The sequence below is a fragment of the Mus caroli genome, unplaced genomic scaffold, assembly GCF_978045245.1.
Source record: "Mus caroli unplaced genomic scaffold, Mus_caroli_1 scaffold_8, whole genome shotgun sequence".
Classification (NCBI taxonomy): domain Eukaryota; kingdom Metazoa; phylum Chordata; class Mammalia; order Rodentia; family Muridae; genus Mus; species Mus caroli.
The window spans coordinates 73,197,239-73,217,335 of record NW_028227263.1 but is presented as its reverse complement, the minus strand read 5'-3'; the positions used below and the strand labels follow the sequence as shown (position 1 = coordinate 73,217,335).

At 44.0% G+C, this 20,097-nt stretch overlaps 2 pseudogenes; both read right to left on the bottom strand.

The window, feature by feature from the left end:
- Window positions 1-707: 707 nt before the first annotated feature.
- Window positions 708-1,836, bottom strand: LOC110299505 (smad nuclear-interacting protein 1 pseudogene; annotated as a pseudogene).
- A 2,655-nt stretch (window positions 1,837-4,491) lies between these two features.
- On the bottom strand, window positions 4,492-5,629 carry LOC110299431 (isopentenyl-diphosphate Delta-isomerase 1-like; annotated as a pseudogene).
- Between the last annotated feature and the right edge of the window lie 14,468 nt (window positions 5,630-20,097).

Sequence of the window (20,097 nt, the reverse complement as noted above, 5' to 3'; positions counted from 1 at the left end):
AGCCTCCCAAGTGCTGGGATCAAAGGCGTGCACCACCACTGTCCGGCAAGGAGTATCTTTCTACTCACACAGACCCCAGGTGGGAAGTTTAGACACTAGGCTGTCCCTTACTTTCCCCTCTGGGGAGGTAAATACAAATGCATGATCAAAGATGAAGTAGAAGTGTGGCAGCTACACAACCTCCGTCCCCAGGCCACAGCAAGGCCCCTCCTACACAGTCAGAAGGGAGAAGAGGGGTAACATTTAAATAAAAAATGCAAAGCTGAAGAAAAAGTCCGGATGATCAAACTATGATGTCTGTGTTTCATGGCGAAATCAAGAATCCTCACAGGGTGCAGAACTACAGCCCAGTGCCTGGTACAGCATCAGCTCCTGTTGGTAGAAGCCATGACCTCCCTACAGTCATGTCCACACAGGTGTTTATCAAAGACAGTCAATCAAGAGGTCACGTGGTAAACTGTCACTGCCTACCCCCCCCAAAAAAAACCCCTAAGTTCAAAATAAACTTTTTTTTAAACAAAGATTTATTTATTTTATGTATGAGTACACTGTAGCTGTCTTCAGACACACTAGAAGAGGGCATCAGATCCCATTACAGATGGTTGTAAGCCACCATGTGGTTGCTGGGAACTAACTTGGGACCTCTGGAAGAGCAGTCAGTGCTCTTAACCACTGAGCCATCTCTCCAACCCCAATAGGGATAGTTTCTAATAGTGGAGGCTGCCTTTCATCTGCCAGCTGTGGGGTACCATTTCCTCTTCCTCCTCTTCATCTTCCTTCCTCAAGTTCAGAGGTGTCCGAAGACTCATGAAGCAAGACATACTCTCGGCTACTGAATCCAAATTTAAGTACGTCGCTTTCTTTCAGTTCATAGTATCTCTGTGGCTCAATACGCTTGTTGTTTAAGAACGTTCCATTGGCTGAGCAGAGATCAATGATGAAGGGCTTCACTCTCCGATCAACCGTGCCATCAGCACGGGTGGACTCCACAAGCCGGTACTGGAAGACTGCATGTTGCTTTGAGCAAGAGGGATGGTCGATGGGAATGTCTGCGATGCGTCGATGTCTACCCAGAAGGTAGGCACTTTGCCGATGGATGTACAAGAGTGGAAGCAGCTCATCATTTTTAAAGGGGTAGAGACGCCACCGTTCTTTGGGGATCCGGGCTTCTGGGGGCTCATTGTATTTAATAACCACACCCCGGAAGGTATTAGTGTCCTCAAGAAGTGCCCCAGAAAGTTCAAAGCATGGTTTTTCCTTAACGGGCACCTCTTTGCTTCTGTTACCAGCAGGGTGAGGGATCACCTCTTCTTGAACCTCACTGCCGCCAGCACTTCCATTCTGCTGGCGATGCTCCTGGCGCCTGGCATTATGAAAGTCCCTGTCTTTTTCCTGAGCCTTCAGGTTCTGGCTGTCTCTATCCCGGCCCTGTCCACTGGCAGGCCTCTCATCAGAGCTCCTCCTTTGGTGGGAACGGCCCAGGTGCCGGGCTCGCTCATTACTGTTCCTTGCTCTCCTGTGCTCCTGTTCTGATGGCTCCCGGGGTTGTGGATCCTTTCGTCCTCTGGGTGGATGGTCCTCACGTTCCTGCTTCACTTTGACCGTGGAGTACTGGGGACTCCGGCTTCTCTTAGTCGGAGGGGACTTGCTTCTTCTCCCGGAGGACTTCCTTTTCTTTTTGTCTGGGGAACGACTAGCATCGGGCTTGGCAGTGGGCAGGCTAGCATCTGGAGCGCTGGGTTCGGGGCTCAGGCGCTCCTGCTTCACCACCACAGACGCCAAAGTGTTGCCTGACCCGTATCTCTGCCTGCTTTGCTCCCGCTTGCTACTCCCCATCCTGCGTCTCTGCTGAGCTGAGAGTGAATTGCATGGTCTCTTGAGCTGCTTGAGCTTTTGAATCCTCTCCAGAGACTTCCTCCAACAAGGCCACACCTACTCCAACAAGGCCACACCTCCTAATTCTTCTTAAGTAGTGCCAATCATTCAAATAAATGAGCCTATGGAGCTATTTTTTCCATATTAGAATAATTTATTTTAATTTTCAATAAATATTTTCTACATAGTCATATCCCCAATGATAAATCAACTGTCCTGAGTTAGCAAGAAATTAGATTTATAAAACTTTTATAAGAAAAAAATTGTCCATTATTTAGCATTTAAGAGTAAAACTAGCTGGGTGTGGTGGCGCACGCCTTTAATCCCAGCACTCAGGAAGCAGAGGCAGGCGGATTTCTGAGTTCAAGGCCAGCCTGGTCTACAAAGTGAGTATAGCCAGGGCTATACGGAGAAACCCTATCTTGAAAAACAAAACAAAACAAAACAAAACAAAAAAAAAAAAAAAAAGAAAAAAAGAATAAAGCTGTTTGCTTCCCCCTCCTGCCTGGGGTGGGGTCAAGGCTAGGCCAAATTCCAATCTCCATCCACAGGAACATTCTTGAATAAAAAATTCTCAGAATGTACTGACTGATAGGCGCGTGACCCTCTAGAAAGTCCCAGGTACAGTTCAAATTCGCGTCATGCTTGCAAGCCAATTGATTTAAAGGTCAGTATGCTTAGCCAATAAGTTTGAACTGTAACCTTGCTGATGTACCCCTAAAAAGTATAAAAATTGCTTGTAATAGCCATTCTAGCCACCCGCCTTGAAGGACTAATCGAAAGTTTATCCCAACCAAAAGAAAACCTCTTGCTTTTACATAGAAGAAGAAGAAGAAGGAGAAGGAGGAGGAGGAGGAGGAGGAGGAGGAGGAGGAGGAGGAGGAGAAGGAGAAGGAGAAGGAGAAGGAGAAGGAGAAGGAGAAGGAGAAGGAGAAGGAGAAGGAGAAGGAGAAGGAGAAGGAGAAGGAGAAGGAGAAGGAGAAGAAGAAGAAGAAGAAGAAGAAGAAGAAGAAGAAGAAGAAGAAGAAGAAGAAGAAAAGAATAAAGCTGTCTGAAGAGCTCAAATTTGACACACCTGTGGCAAGTTTTACAAAGAACATTAATCAAAACACAATATCAATATATGCCTATTTTATAACCTCAAAATCTTAATATATGCCTATTCTGAGTCATAGTATGTTTCCTAATTGCTACTCCCTTCCACTTCTAAGATAAGCCCTAATTATAGAACAGTGAGCCCAATATGGGACCCTTGGTATCGCCCATTAAAATTCTGGTTGTTCCTGGGTATGTGGCACACACCTTTAATCCCAGCACTTGGGAGACAGAGGAAGGTGGGCTCTCGGAGTTCTGAGGCTAGCCTGGTCTACAGATTGAGTTCTAGAATAGCCAGGGCTACACAGAGAAAGAAACCCTGTCTCAAATCACCCCTCTCCATTCTTACCCAGTGTTTTCTTTTTTTTTTGGTTGTCTTAACAAAGGGGTGCTAATGCCAGTAAACATCTAACACAGGCCAGAGCCCTACAACAAGAAGATCCACTCCCAGCCATGGTAGTGTCGAAGGTTTTCTCAACTCTTTAAAGTAGAACTCGCTCCTACCTTAGGACTAACCATCTTTCCCCACTATGATTGTAAACAGATTTTGCTGAGTAGTTAATCGGTTACCATTATTACCAAAAGTAACAGTTACCTTTAAGTAGTAGAATAATAATTTTGGGATGGTTAAAGCACAAAATCAACTGAGATTACAGAACTGGCCTTTCAAATCTGTGGGTCAAACATCCAAGGGTTCAAAGCAACTGTCTATTAATATCTGATCTGTACTGCACATGCAGACTTCTCCTTATCACAAAGCACAGTACCACAATCATTTACATGAGCATTTACGTTGTGCTCAGTGCCACGACCATGCCAGAGATGAGGTGCCGTGTGGGGGAAGATGTGCCTAAGTTATAAGCAAATGCAATATCATCTTCTATAGACTTGAGCATCCAGGGTATTGGTTATACAGGGATTCCTGAGATTAATCATCCTGTGTGAGGACTGAGGAAGCCACTTTCTCTCCTCTGAACCCATTCTGTCTGTTATTACTGTTGTTACAATTATCTTTAGGATTAGGGACTCAACAACCATGACGTCATGCCTGCAAGGCAGTCATGGTACCACTGAGCTGTCTCCTGAGCCCTGCCCATTTAATCTCTTAGTGCTGTTTCAAAGCAGCCAAGAGTGTCTTCTGCTCAATTTTCTGACATATGATAAAAATCTAATGATATAAAAAGCACTTGGCAATTGGCGAAGTGTTCTGAAAGTATTTGTCAAAAATGTAAAACATGAGTTCTAGTTATTTCTTCAATCTTGTCATAGTCAGGTATTTGGATAGGCTAAATTAAGTTTTACTTATGGCATAACTTCACAATAACCTCTCCTAAATGTCTTTTACAAACATCAGTGCATATATATGGGATGCAAATACAAAATTGCAAGTTAGCTGAGTTTTTCTTTTTTCTTTTCTCAAAACAAATTTTGGTTGTAAAATACCTATGTATCATATAAGGGAGCCCAACTTCAAACCAAACCATTCTAACTAGGTAGAAAAAGTTAAAATCGTCTACACATTCACAGTCTATGTATTTTTTCATGGTCAACAAATGGATTCAAATGGTTTCCAGTTATCCAACCATTTAAAGAGGAAAATATCTGCAATAATCTTAAACCACGGAGTTAACTTAATTTCACCACTGGCTGCCTTCTTCATAATTTCTTTGAGTTCTTTCTTTGATGCATAGCAATAGCTTTTATCTCGTTGGGACTCAAGGTTACATTCTTCCTCAGAAACAAGATGTTTTTTTTTTGTTGTTGTTTTTTTGTTTGTTTTTTTGTTTTTGCTCTTGTTTTTCGAGACAGGGTTTCTCTGTGTAGCCTTGGCTGTCCTGGAACTCACTTTGTAGACCAGGCTGGCCTCGAACTCAGAAATCAGCCTGCCTCTGCCTCCCGAGTGCTGGGATTAAAGGCGTGCGCCACCACACCCGGCTCAGAAACAAGATGTAATCAATTTCATGTTCAGCCTAGATACCATCAGATTGGGCCTTGTTAGATAATTCCTTTCATTTAGATCAACCTCTTCCAAGGCTATTCCCAACACGGCTTTTAAGTGCCTCTGTGCTGCTCGTTTTACACTAAGATAACTGTCTTCTTCCAGCTCGCCTGGGTTACGCAATGGATGACTACCGCAATTTCTGGTGAAACAACCTGGAGAGGTAATTTGACCATCTGATCTCTGCTGTAAGAGGAGCTTACTTTCAGTATTAAACAAGAAGACACTAAAAGCTCGATGTATTAATTCTTTGTTGATGTTTTCATTCAGGTGAAATTTTTTCTTAGTGTCAGCCCCAATTTTATTGTCATTTTCATCAATAAGAATACACATCTCAGCTGGGCCGATGGTGGTGCACGCCTTTAATCCCAGTACTTGGGAGGCAGAGGCAGGTGGATTTCTGAGTTCGAGGCCAGCCTGGTTTAAAGAGTGAGTTCCAGGACAGCCAGGGCTACACAGAGAAACCCTGTCTCGAAAAACAAACAAACAAACAAACACCGCCCCCCCAAAAGCCCCCAAAAAACCCAACCAAACAAAACCAAAAACAAAAAAACAAAAAACAAAAAAAAAAAGAAAAAAGAAAAAAGAAATAAGAATACACATCTCTGCTAGAAGCTGAACCTGTTTCTCATCAAGATGGCTGGTATTTATTTCGGGCATTGTGACAGAATATCTGATCTGACCTAGAACATAGATTCCAGTTAGAGGTGCTGGGAAGCGGTACGGTGCCTCGCCCCCCTAACAGGACCAGTGCTGGTCCCGCCACATGCCTTTAGCCAATTGCCAATCTCGCGCAAGCCTGATGTCACGATCACTCCAGATTGGCGTGCGGTGGCCCTACTTCCCCTGAGTGTGGCTCTGGAAGATGCTATGGACGTCTCCAAGGAGTGATTGTGGCCCTGGCACCCGAGCGAGGGTGTTGGTGACTCCTCGTGGGAGAGCTGAGACTGTCCGCCCTGTCTAGCTGCTTCGGTGGGGAAGCTTCTTCACGCCAATGGGGCCATTCTTATTCAAAGCACTGCATCCCTCATCAAAGAAGTTGCTTCTGTTTATAGTAGACAGAGGCCGTGGCATAAGTCCACCAAGTGCTAAAAATACAAAGACGTTCCCATACCCAGCTGAAATATCTACCATACAACCCCAACACCCAACAGGGAACATTGTGGGAAAGAATACTAGAATTTGTAAGAGCCACAGGACCAGGTGCTTCAGTGTCAGAGTGTGTCCTCTCCATATGGCTGGGAAGCAATACCCATGAAATCACAATAGTATTGCTACTTAAAGAAGACCTGAACAATGACACCACTAGTTGACACACCAACATAGATGAAGCGCTCCAGGCAATTAATGACTGCTGAGAGAATCGGATTTCCCTAGAGCAAAGCCCCCAGTTGGTCATCCAATACCAAGTGGTTAGCCCTAAGACATACATAGGAGTAACACTAAAGGGATTCAGCAGGAGATCTATATATGTGTGTATGTGTATACATATATACGTAAATATATGTGTGCATATGTATATATGTATGTGTGTATGTGTATATATATGTGTATATGTGTGTATGTGTATACATATATATGTATATATGTGTCTGTGTATGTGTATACATACATATATATATATATGTGTGTGTGTGTGTCAAACAATAATAAAGAAAAGGGGGTCATGAATTTGAGAGGGAGTGGGAAGACATGGTAGGAGATGAAAGGGAAGGGAAAGGAAATAACAAATTCATCACTCATATAAGAAATTCTTTAAAAAAAAATTGACCTACAAAGAGTCACACCCATAAGGGACCAGGTACTTCTACAGAGGATGACTAGAACCGAAGCGTTGTAAGCAAACATCAGCACAAGGCTAACATGTAAATTTTAGCTTTAATTTTGAAATTTATTCGTTGTTTGTGTGTGTGTGTGTCCTGGCATGTCTGAGTATGTCTGAAGACAACTTTGTAACAGTCTGTCCTCTCCTTCTACTTTTTTGTGGTTTCTGGGGAGCCAGTGGTGTTTGTGTCAGTGGACAGTTAAATGCTTTACTTGCTGGGTGGTGGTGGCGCACGCCTTTAATCCCAGCACTTGGGAGGCAGAGGCAGGCAGATTTCTGAGTTCGAGGCCAGCCTGGTCTACAGAGTGAGTTCCAGGACAGCCAGGGCTACACAGAGAAACCCTGTCTCAAAAAACCTAAAAAAAAAAAAAAAATGCTTTACTTACAAAGCTGTGAATGAGCCTCCTGGGCAAAACTCTGTAAGCTGGGACCAGGTAGACACAGATATTCAAGGAGTGAATATGACTTTCAGACTGAGAAAGGGATAATGGTCAAGCCTGAGAAGGTTGTCTCTTGACTATGGGTGTCATTAAGGAGTGGAGTAGTAGAGAACAAGTCAAGGCTTTCAGGTTACCCAGATCTGGAGGAGGGAGACTGTTCCTTGCAGCATAGCCCAGCAGGCTTATGGGCAGTCATCACTGGACATGCAAATAGTTACAAGTGTGAATGATTAAGAAGTCAATTTACATTGTGTCACTGAGAAAACCCAATAAAACAGAAGCCAGTCAATCAAGAGAGGTCATTAATAAACAATAAATATGCATGCAACATAGAGTGCTCTTTCCAATCCATTGTCTACTTGACTAATTTTCTTGCAGATGATCAGTGGGAGAAATATATCTTCCTAAGGTCTATTTAGCAAAAAGAAGAATATATTTTTAAGGATATATATATATATACACACACATATATATGTGTGTGTATATTTCTACCAATTATTTAAAAAGTTATGAGTATATGTTAATTATACATAATAATGGGTTTTACTATGACATTTTCATGCATATACATAATATATTTCAATCATATTCACCAATCATTACTTGTACTTATTTTTCCCTTTTGGTGTTTGTCTGTGTGTCTGTGGCCTACATCAGTCCTGAAGAGTTGAAAGCAGAAGGATCAGATGTTTATGGCCAGCTCAGCTACATAGTAAATTCAAGGCCAGCTGGATGATCTAAGATTTCTTCTCTAAAAAAACCCAAAATGGTGGGGAAGGATAAAGGCTAATGATTACTACACCACCAGAGTCAGACAGCTAGGTGTGGTGACGCATGCCTTTACTTCCAGCAGTTGGGAGGCAGAGGCAGGAGGATCTTGGTGAGCTTGAGACCAGCCTGATTGATATAGAAAGACCCTGTCTTCAAAACAAAACAGAACAAAACAACCAAAACCCAAAAACCAAATCAAAACCAAAGACCTTCCCTTTCTACCTCTAATCTTCGTCTGGCCATCGCTTAGAGCTCAGAAGGGAGGGTTTTGTCATCAATGCTATGAAGTCTAAGGAGCCAAGCCTTCCTGACAGGGCTGCTGGTCAGCAGCACACTGGGGCTAGTGAGCACTGGGGCAGAAGGTAATTATAATGAAAGTCTGGTTAGCTAAACTCTTACTATGCGGTGGGCACATGTCATGCTCTGTGTCTGGATTTCAGTAGTGTGGACAGATGAGTCTTAGTGGTTGTCTTAGTCAGGGTTTCTATTCCTGCACAAACATCATGACCAAGAAGCAAGTTGGGGAGGAAAGGGTTTATTCAGCTTACACTTCCATACTGCTGTTCATCACCAAAGGAAGTCAGGACTGGAACTCGAGCAGGGCAGGAAGCAGGAGCTGATGCAGAGGCCATGGAGGGATGTTCTTTATTGGCTTGCCTCCCCTGGCTTGCTCAGCCTATTCCCTTATAGAACCCAAGACTACCAGCCCAGAGATGGTCCCACCCACAAGGGGCCTTTCCCCCTTGATCACTAATTGAGAAAATGCCTTACAGTTGGATCTCATGGAGGCATCTCCTCAACTGAAGCTCCTTTCTCTGTGATAACTCCAGCTTGTGTCAAGTTGACACAAAACTAGCCAGTACAGTGGTGTGGCCAGAGATGACTGTAAAGTTTCTTTAGGGGTTGGTGGGGGTCTGGAGCAGTGACTGGGTTCTGTGTTGAAGATGTATCCACAGAAGGCTTCCAAGATGGAGAAAGCCTCAGTTTCCATACTGAAGAACGCTGGTGGGAAAAGTGGGGTAATGGGTTGAGCTGCATATTACTAGTAGAGTAAGCTGTCCTGTTATTTTGAATGAACTCTCTTTGTTTGAGTCTGGGTCTCATGTAGCTGAGGCTGGCCTCATGTAGCCAAGGCTAGCCTCAAACCTAGATCCCAAATGCTGGAATTATCAACACGTACTGACATACCTGTGAGGAATCTCTTAACATCTGGATTAGAGATGGGCAAATCTTCTTGTCAGTTTGCAGAGAGGAGTTTGGCCACTACAAGCTTCATTACAAGAAAAATTCTACCTCAGAGGTCTGTCTTTGCTCTTGTTTGCGAGGAGTGTCTTCCTGTCCATGGTGCTGTTCAGCCCCGAAATCTGTGCCACCATACTGAAAGAAGAATCATGACCTCCGTTCAGCTTCTCCCGTCATCCTCAGCCACCATATAGACACACTGACCTTCAAAATCCTTGGCAATCAAACCTTTCAGCCAGTTTTACATTGGGCTTGTAATCTATATTCATACCGGGAGGGATACTCTTGCCCGAGGCACTTCTAGCTGTAAAACTCTTACCAGGCTCCACTTTTTCATTTATAGTTGAGGAAAGTGATTCTTGGAGTTTAAGTGACTTTGTGAAAAATGACTCTGAGAAGATATCCTTTGGCTAGTCTGTGATGTGTGTGACATGATACACAACCGCATGCTTTCCTCTGTGGCATGAAATTTGGTGAGATGTGGTAACCCGGATCAGTGTTTGTCCCATTGCATTTTGTTGTAGGATTGGTGCCATATGAAACCTCCTTTTTTCCCCCCCAATATAAGCTGGGTTCTTAAAGCTGTTACTCAAAATGCCCCCACCCAAATCTGACAAGGGGTGGGCATCTGATGTGATTAGGCTGCTCAATCAAATGGTGAGTTTTGATGAGGAAATATGGGATTTCTGTTTGTCCCACCAGTGGGACACTAATGAACTGTCTATCACTCCCAGCCCCAGATACTTAGAGGGTCTGATATCAATCTTTCTCAGTTTGACAGCTCAGCCCTGCACTGTGTCCTCAAATGGTTCTGTGTATTTCCAAAAGCTTTCTTTCTTATTCTGCCTATTCAATATAGGTCTGCTTGCTTCTGTTAAATGTCCCAAGTGATATACTTCCTTCCCTAAGGGACAGATTTTACAGGACACCATTGTCCTTGGGTGGGGCTTCATAATGGTGTTCAAGGACAAGATGACCTGGTATGCAGACAACCAGGTTCCTGGTATGTGTCAGGCATCCATGCACACAAGGTGCTCCCGAGTTCCGTCAGCCTGTGGTGTCTGTAAAGACAATGCCCATCCAGAATCCTAATCCTCTGTTAGGTAACATGGAGTACCTGATGCATGAAAAATGCTTAAGTTAATTTTCTTAACGTCTGCCTTCAGCTCTCTCAGATGGATAAACTGTTCCCTGCTGCACAATTCCTTTTGCTGAATTCAAATTTTGGGCTGTTGTTTGCTCGCTTCCTATCTTTTCTGGTCAGTTTGGTTAGGTAACTCAATCACTGATGGGTGAAAGCCCTCATTTGCTTGCTCAGAAGGCTTGGAATGAGGACAGAAACGAATGAGTCCAGGAATAGTTTGTGACACAAACTAAATCTTGGAGAGGCAGGATTCTGACATTGTTTCCAACAATACAAATGAGGCTAAGTGGTCCAGTCATCCAGGAGCAGCAGAATCGAATTCTGACCCATGGGGGTGAGAATGAATAACAGGATAAAGCCTGTGTCTAGTGGCATAAGGAAAGGTATATCTGCCCGTGGAATGGTCTCATCAGTTACTGTTCTGGTCAATGGTCCTAAAGTTATGAGGGTAATGTTCACAGGACGGTCTGCTCAGAATAACCTTGGATTCAAGGATCAGAGGCTGGAGAAAGGACCACAGTCAGTCAGCACTCCAAGGCCTTTGACTTCCTGGCGTTAGGGGTGGACTGAAGTGAGGGCTTCCTTTTAATTCAAGTTCTGCAAGGCAGAATGTTCTTGATAGTTCTGGGGTGCTGTCTCAGAGGGATGAGACAAGAAAGTTTGGCAGCTGGGGTGCCAGCTTGCTGGAATGCCTGATGAGCGAGCAGAACCCCAGTTCAGACTTCCAGTATCCCAGAAAATCTTGGAGAATGTACTTTTTTATGTTACCCAGTGATAAGGGCGTGGAGCAGGAGAGACAGGGGGATCCCTGGAGCTCATTGGCTGGATAGCCTTGCTGAATCTGTGAGTTCCAGGTTCTGTGAGGTCATGGAGAAACCTTGTCTCAAAAAAGGAGATGGAGAGTGGTGGTTTGAATAAAAAATGGCTCCCATAGGCTCATAGGGAGTGCCACTATTATAAGTGTGGCCATGAAGGAGAAGGTGTGGCCTTATTGGAGGAAGTGTGTTATTAGGGATGTACTTGGAGATTTGAGAAGCTCAAGTCAGACCCAATGGCTCATGTTTCCTTCCTGCTGCCTGTAGATCCAGATGTAAAACACTCAGTTACCTCTCCAGTTCCATGCTTGCCTGTGTGCTATCATGCTGCCTGCTATGGAGATAATGAACTAAACCTTTGAAGTATAAGCCAGCCCCAATTAAGTGTTATCATTTATAAGAGTGCCACAGACCCTCTGGGCCCCTTTGTCTGCGTGGAACGGGTCTCTAGTTGCGGGTGGGCAAAGCGTCGGATGAATTGACAGACAGATACACACAGGAGAGGTTGTGTAGGATCTGAATGTATTTTGTCAAATCGGGCATCAGATTTTTTTATACAGAAGACAATAAGGAAGTTGGGTGACATACCCGCAAGGTACAAATGAGGTTACCGGATGCTAAATGACTCTTACACAGAACAGAGGAATGAAACGCAAAGACTGGAAGGAACTGGGCAATAAAATTAACTGAGACAAAGTTAGCCCTATCTAAGGTCAGCTATAGTCTTAGAAGCCAGGTGTGAGGTCTTTTCACTCCTAGGGCAAGGGCTTTCACACCCAAGTCATGGTTCTAACTAGGGAGTTCTGTTCTAGCTAACCATCTCATGAATAATGCAATACTCTAAAACCATAGCCCGATCTGCTTCCTAAACCATTGTAAATTCCTGTATATGGGTGCGACTTGGCTTTTATTCTAAGTGATAGTGTAATACCAGAGGCTATTCTGAATGTCACTGAATAGCAATATTCTTACTGAATTTCAAGCCCATGGTCTTGCTCAAGGACGTTCTAGGACTGTTGGAGCACTGGCTTTAGCTATGCCAGAATTCAATCTTAAAAGGCACTTATAATAGGATAATACTAAAAGAGAGCACATGCATCCATCCACTAGACTAACGCGGGAATGGAAAATTAATGTATGGGTTAGAGAGAACGCCAGACTCCAGGAGCAGGTTTCTGTGAAACTCTTTTGCCTTGTGGGTAGCTTTCAAGCCTCTTGGCTTGTCAAACTGACTTGACCAGAGTGAGTGGCATAAGAGTTGCTGTGGTCATAGTGTCTCTTCACAGCAATGGAAACCCAAACTAATACAGTGAGTGACTGATGAAAATGCATGATGTCAACTTCTGGCCTCCACACATACATGTACACATATGTGCACATACCCTCTGAACATGCCCCTCCATGAACACATGTATACAACATACACATAAAGTGAATGCCACAATAAGTAGTCAGGAATCTATGTGGGAATGCATTAGGGTGTTGGTACAATGCAGGCCTACCGATAATGGTGGAAAACTTACTCCAGACAGATGGATTCAGGTGGCATCCTGTGGCATTTTCTTTGTCATCCACAAGGTTGTTATAATTTTGGGACCAGGCATCTTAGAGTCATTCATTGTACATAATTCTAGCACAGCTGTGGACATGTAGAAGACACTAGATAAAGACATATGCATTGTCTGTCTGGTTGAGTTTTGTTCGCACTGTGAAGTGCTCTTTCTTTAGCTGACCTTAACTTTGACCAGACTGCAGCCAGAAACATTGATGACTGATTGCTTCTCACTCCAGCAACTTCCATAGGACCAGGAGCATTCATCATGTCCCAGTGGAGACCCCTGCTTCCTTTCTTCCTCAACCACTGAGTGGCTGTCAGGCGCCACTGACTCCAAGTCCATTGCTGGGCCTCAGATTTACTGGCTGAGACATTGACAGCTTCTGAACGATTCCCATCGAGGCAGCCATCTGGAATAAGATCTTAGAATTAAAAGTTCACATAAGCCGGGCGTGGTGGCGCACGCCTTTAATCCCAGCACTCAGGAGGCAGAGGCAGGCGGATTTCTGAGTTCGAGGCCAGCCTGGTCTACAAAGTGAGTTCCAGGACAGCCAGGGCTATACAGAGAAACCCTGTCTCGAAAAACCAAAAAAAAAAAAAAAAAAGTTCACATAATATTCTGAAGGAACGTGGCAGTCATGGCTGAAGAGGCAGAGAGGAGAAAGGGTGCAGATAGGCTAAGGGCAAGGGAATACGAACTGGGAATGTTTCCAGGAAGTTGTGAAAGAGCAGAATGTGGCACATCAGTATTCATTTTGATGCTCACCTAAGAGCAAATGGAGGTCTCTGATTCATGGAGGAGCTAGCAGAGTCTTAACTGAAAACAAGAACAAGAATAACAAGAACAGAACAACAACAATAAAACTTTAATGTATTGTCTTAGGGTTTCTACCGCTGTGAAGAGACACCATGACCACAGCAACTCTTATAAAAGAAAACATTTAAATGGGCACTTACAGTTCAGAAGTTTAATCCATTAGCATCATGGTAGGAAGCATGGTGGCATGCAGGCAGACAGGGTTCTGGGGAGGTAGCTTCAAGTTCTATATCTAGATTGGCAGACAGCACGAAGAGTGGCTTGAACATCTGAGACCTCAAAGCCCAACCCTATTGGCACTCCTCCTCCAAAGAGGCCACACCTACTCTAATAAGGTTACACCTTCTGATGGTACCACTCCCTGTGAGTCTACTGGGGCCATTTTCACTTAGACCATCACATTATTAATATCATCATCATCATGATGTATGTATGATTTTGTGTTGGGAACAGGACAGAGAAAAGTAAACAGATTGGAGATGGGTGTTCAAGAGGGAAAAAAAAATCTCAGCTGGATGGTGGTGATGCATAATCTAATCCCAGCACCTGGGAGGCAGACACAGCTGAAACTCTGTGAGTTTAGGGCCAGCCTGGTCTATATAGTGAGTTCTAGGATAGCCAGGGATATATAGAGAAACCCATTGAAAAACAAACAAACAAACAAAAACCCAAAAACAAGAACAAAATCTCCAGGACCCATTGCCCTGGACATAGGAAGACAGAGAGGAAGTAGTCAAAGATAATTCCCAGGGATTACCTCAGGGCTTCGGACCAGGCTGTGAGGTTGGTGGTGGAGATGACGGTAGCAGTGAGTGTGGCATAGAGGAATTCACAAACACTCTGTGGATATATTGAGTTTGAGAGGTCTTTGCCACAGTTCATCCAGGAGCTGTGTATTCAGGCATGGTTTGGCGTAGAGCTCACGGAAAATCTCTGGGCTTGGAGGGAAGACTGGGCAGTATGTCCTATTGCTGTGGTACAATCTTTGACCAAGCAGCTGAAAGGAACAAGGTTTTATTTTGGCTTATCACTCCAAGAGTCCGCCATGATAGGGAAAGCATCGAGATGGGGCCTATTTACCTATGGCATTGGGAGTATGTAGCTGCTCACATCTCAGTGGGGCAGGAAACTCAGGTGGCTATAACCTTAAGGCCCCAACCTCCACCCATGTCTCTATCAGGTAGGCCCTACCTCTCAAAGGTTCTAGAACAGTGCTCACAGCAGGAGACCAAGTGTTTAAACACAGAGCCCAGGGGCCCATTTTACATCCAGACCACACAAGCATCATCATCTTGAGGGTGGACATGGGGCTGGGGTGTGGCTGAGTCTACAGAGACCACAGAGGGGACTTCTGACATGCGTGTGCATGTGTGTGAAGTTGAAAAAGACCAGGAGTGAAAAATACCTGTTATGTTTGGTGGTGTGCAGTCCTGAAGGTAGAGAGAAGCCTTTGGTGTAGTTGTGGGCTAGGAGGCATGGGGCAGAGCCTGAGGAGACACTGAGGCCACAGAGAATTGAGGGGCTTCTGGGAAGGTTTTCTGAGGTGCTGGGTGCACTTGTGAGGTATCTTTTAGCCCAGTGGTTCTCAACCACTTCCTAACTCTGCAGCCCTTTAATACAGTTCCTCGTCTTGTGGTGACTCCCAACCGTAAAGTTATTTTTGTCACTACTTCATAACGGTAATTTGCTTCTGTTATGAATCAAAATGTACATATTTTTGGAGGCCTGCCAAAGGGGTTGTGACTTCCAGGTTGAGAACCACTGCTCTAGACTTTCCTCACTAGCTCCACCTACATCCTACCAGGATATGGAAAGTGGTAGCTGAACTACAGACATGACAGTGCTAGGGCCACAGAGAGAAGGCGCCAAGAGCAAGGTCTCAACCTTGCTCTTAGTGTCAGCTGCTGTCCAACACTGAAACTTTCTTTGCTTAAGAAAAAATGAGAGCTTAGGCATTGTTTGCAGCTAAAGATGATTTGTGGTGGATGTGTCTTGCCACCCCCATTATTTCATTTAGTCAATGTAGTGGTTTGAATATGCTTGGTCCAGGGAGTGGCAACAAGGTGTAGCCTTGTTGGGGGAGGTGTGGCCTGGATAGAGTAGGCATGGTCTTGTTAGAGTAGGCATGGTCTCTTTGGAGTGGGTGTGGCCTTGTTGGAAGTGTGTCACTGTGGGGGTGGGTTTTTTTTTTAAAGATTTATTTATTTTATTATATGTAAGAACACTGTAGCTGTCTTCAGACACTCCAGAAGATAGTGTCAGATCTCATTATGGATAGTTGTGAGCCACCATGTGGTTGCTGGGATTTGAACTCAGGACCTTTGGAAGAGCAGTTAGTGCTCTTAACCGCTGAGCCATCTCTCTAGCTCAGAGGTGGGGATGGGAGTGGGGGTGGGGCTGGGGGTAGGCTTTGAGACCCTCCTTCTAGCTGCCTAGAAGATAGTCTTCTAGCTGCCTTTGGTTGGGGATGTAGACCTCTTAGCTCCTTCTCTAGCACTAAGTCTGCCTGAATGCTGCCATGCTTCCTGCTACGATGATAATGGACTAAACCTCTGAAACTGTAAGCCAGACCCAATGAAATATTTGCCTTTATAAGAGTGGGCTTGGTCCTGGTATCTCTTCATAGCAATAGAAACCCTAACTAAGACAGTCTCGTATTGTCTTTTAGGTAGGACTGATCTTACATCCATGTCACAGGAAGATCAGAACAGTAAGGTTAAAAAAAGTAAGTGATTTAAAGTGAATAAATAAATAGATGAAAAAAAACCTATGGGGCAGAGCTAGTTTTTTTTTTTTTTTTTTCCTCCTTAGTGTCTTACCATGGTGCCCTGGCTGGTCTGGAACTCACTATGTAGATCAGACTAACCTTAAAACCATGGAGATCCACTTGTATTAAGGGTGTACACACCACACCTGGCAGAGTTGAGTTTTAAACACACAAGTGTCTAACTCGACTCTGGGAACTGGCGTGTTGCTGTCTCAATGGCTTTCGTTGTGACTTCATGTTTATGGCCTTTGGTCATGTCAAACAGCCTTGGCACGATCTGATTTCACTAAGGTAGGCATAGAGTAGGTGTTTAGTGTATTAAAGGGCTTAAAGTGTTATACATGGAGCAGGTGAGATAGCTCAGTGCGTAAAGGCGTTTGCTGTACAAACCTGGTGACTTGAGTTTGATCTCTGGAGCCCATGAAAGCAATAAGGAGAGAACCGATTATTCTATCTAGTTGTCTGTGGCACAGGCACCCATACACCCCTCTCTCTTTGTCTCTGTCTTTCTCTCTCAAACAAAAAGTAAAGAAAGTAATTTAAATGTCATATCTGTACTGGTCTGTGGCACATTTTATGCAGATGGTACTGATTACCATGATGATAGAGGATGGTTAATTTGAAAAGTCATTTCAGAAACTGTAATTCCACAATTCAACTTCCAACTTTATGTGTATTTAAATTGTTTTAAATTATATTTATATTTGTGTATGTGTGCGTGCGCATGTGTAGGTCATGGGACAACTTACAGGAGAATGTTTGCTCCTACAAGATGGATCCCAGGGATGGAACTCAGGTTGCCAGGTTTGGTGACAAGTGCTTTGTCATTTAAACCGTCTTACCATAGTCCCTTTAAAAATCAACACTTTTTTTTCATTACATTTTTACTTAGTGAATGTGTATATATGTTCATACATGTGCATGGTATATGTATATATATGTTCATACATGTGCATGTGCTATGGTAGTAGCTGCGCAGTAGGCATCTCTACCTATGGACCATCTTGCTCCTTTCCTTCTGACCCCCATTTGTGTTTTGAGACAAGGTCTCTCTCCGTCTCTCTGCTGTCCTGAGACTCCGATATAGCAACAGTCTTTCTGCCTCAGCTTTCCAAGTGCTGGGATAACAGCCATGACACATCATGCCCAGTGTTTCATATATACTTAAAATGTTCATCAGTATGTATCAACTATATGTAATGGGTGGTGACTTTCTTTAACTTTTTTTCCTTCCTCTTTTTCTTTTTCTTTGATTTTAAGATAGGGTCTTGCTATGTAGCACTGGCTATCCTGGAACTCTCTATGTAGAGCAGGGTGGTCTTGAATTCACAAAGATCCACCTGCCTCTGCTTCCCAAGAGCTAGGATTAAAGCTGTGTGCTACCCTGCCCAGATATAATAGCGAGTTTCATTATCAAATGACATATACATTTATGAACATGTATATATATTACTTTGATCACACTCACTTCCATCATCCTTTCTTATCTCCTTTCCACTTGCATCGATCTCTTCTTCCTTGCCAGTTTCCCAGCTTTTTTTCTGATGACCTACTGAATTTAATAAGGCTTGCTTACATGACCATGGGTGAGAGGTTAGACACAGGAGCCTGCTAGGTACAGACCAGTGGCCCCACCACTGAGGAAAATGCCTCCTCTTCTCAACACCCACTACCTACCTGAACCTGGACCTAGGCTGACATTCAGGAAGCCCTAGAGGTCCTTTTAGTTACTCAGGGAGGAAATATCTTCCTAATTATTAATAGATTTAAATTCAATTCACTTATTTGTGTGAGACAAGGGTTGCATTGTGTTATGAGGCTGGCCTTACACCAGAGATTCTTCTGCTTCAGCTTCTCAAATGCTGGGACTACAGGCTCAGTTTACATTCACTTTAATAGTTGATGTACATGATCCTAGTTTAAGATCATGGTGTGTATGTGTGTGTGTGTGTGTATCTGTCTGTCTGTCTGTATTTGTGTGATTCTGTGTATCTGTGTGTGTGTCTGTCCATGTGCTGAACTCATAGAAGTAGAGTAGTTGGCATAGGGAATCCAGCTCCATTTCTAATAGCATATCCTTTAGCCACATTAAGGAACAAGAGCGGCAGGGAGCTGTGTCCATCAGTATTCTATGAGGCACTATGGGGGGCCACTAAAGGGGACTACGAAGTCATCTAGCACCACAGGGAACAGAAAATTCACCCAAGTTGCTCGAACCTTTAAAACCCTAGTTGTCTGCTGGGAGAAACATCCCCGCAGTTAAATCAAAGAACAAGGAAAGCTTTCGAAGATGGTTTTTATTACTTGGTTGTTACTATAAACATGCTCTCACACAAATAGAGCAAAACTATGAGACTTTCTGAAAATGAGAACTGTGAAATCACAGCCCCAGGAAATCCATAATTACTGTTGATGATCCACTTTGCTAGTATTTCAGTGTGCAGTGTGAGGAAGAAAGAGACCAGCCCACCAGCACCACTGGCACTTAGTGGGAGGACTAGCCCATTAACCTTTCTTAATCTAAGTCAAGAAAGAAAACTGCCCAATGACTGTGCCGCCATTCTGTGTGCTGTGTGTGGTGCATGTGCCTATGTGTGCGTGTGATAGACCAGAGGGGCTGCAGGAGTCCTGATCTATCACTTCCCGCCTTACTCCTTTGAGCCAGGGTCTCTCTCTGAACTTGGCCCTAGGCTGACATCCAGGAAGCCTCAGTGGTCCTTTCCTTATCACTGTATGGAGGTAATAACATGAATGGCCTTGCCAGGTTTTAAACTGAGTGCTGGTGTCTAAGAAGTGGAGCAATGAGGATCATGAGCTCAAGGTCTCCAATAGCTACATAGTGAGTTTGAGTTCAGCACCACCACCATTATCACACGCAGCAGCAGCACCATTGCAGGCAAAAACTCTACTGACTTCAGTGTGAATCTCACCTGACAAATCTTTCCACGGGAAATACCTGCACTTGTGTTTGGCCAAACAACTGGGCATCATAGTCAAGAGGAGAATTATCATGGGCTACTCAGTTTTCTATATGTGTAGCATTAGAAGCAAGGTGCTAATGCTAGATGCTGGGATTAAAGGTGTGTGCCACCATACCCAGCTATTTTAGGAAGTTTCATTATGAAAATTTCACATGTATGTATATTATTTTGATCACACTCCCCTCCATTACCCTTTCTTACCTCCTTTCCACCTGACTATGCCCCCAGCCAGAAACACAGAGATGACTCAGAGGGTAAAGGCCTTGATACCAACCCTGACAACCTGAGTTTTGTCTCCAGGATCCACACGGTGGAGGGAGAGACACAGCTGGGACTCAACTTGTACACCGTGAGACTTGCTCACCCAGATAAATAAATGCCATTTAAAAATCAAATTATTTAACATGGACTGGGGAGGTGGCTCAGTGCTTGCTTGCAAATATGTGGCTCTGAGTTCAAAGCTCATCAGCCATCTAAAAGGCTGGGCATGGCAGTATTCAAGTATAGTCCCAGAGATGGCGAAGCAGAGACTATTGTCAGGGTCACTGGTTGGTCAGCTTAATCTAATCAGCTCACCCTACATCCCAGTGATGGACCCTATCTCAAAAAATGAGGTAGATAGGTCCTGAGGAATGAAATCAGAGGTTGCCGTATGGCCTTACACACAGGTGCACACACACACACACACACACACACACACACACACAAAGAAATTATTAACCATCCCATTATCTGTTTGTTATAGGTTAAATTGTATCCCTCCAAAATATA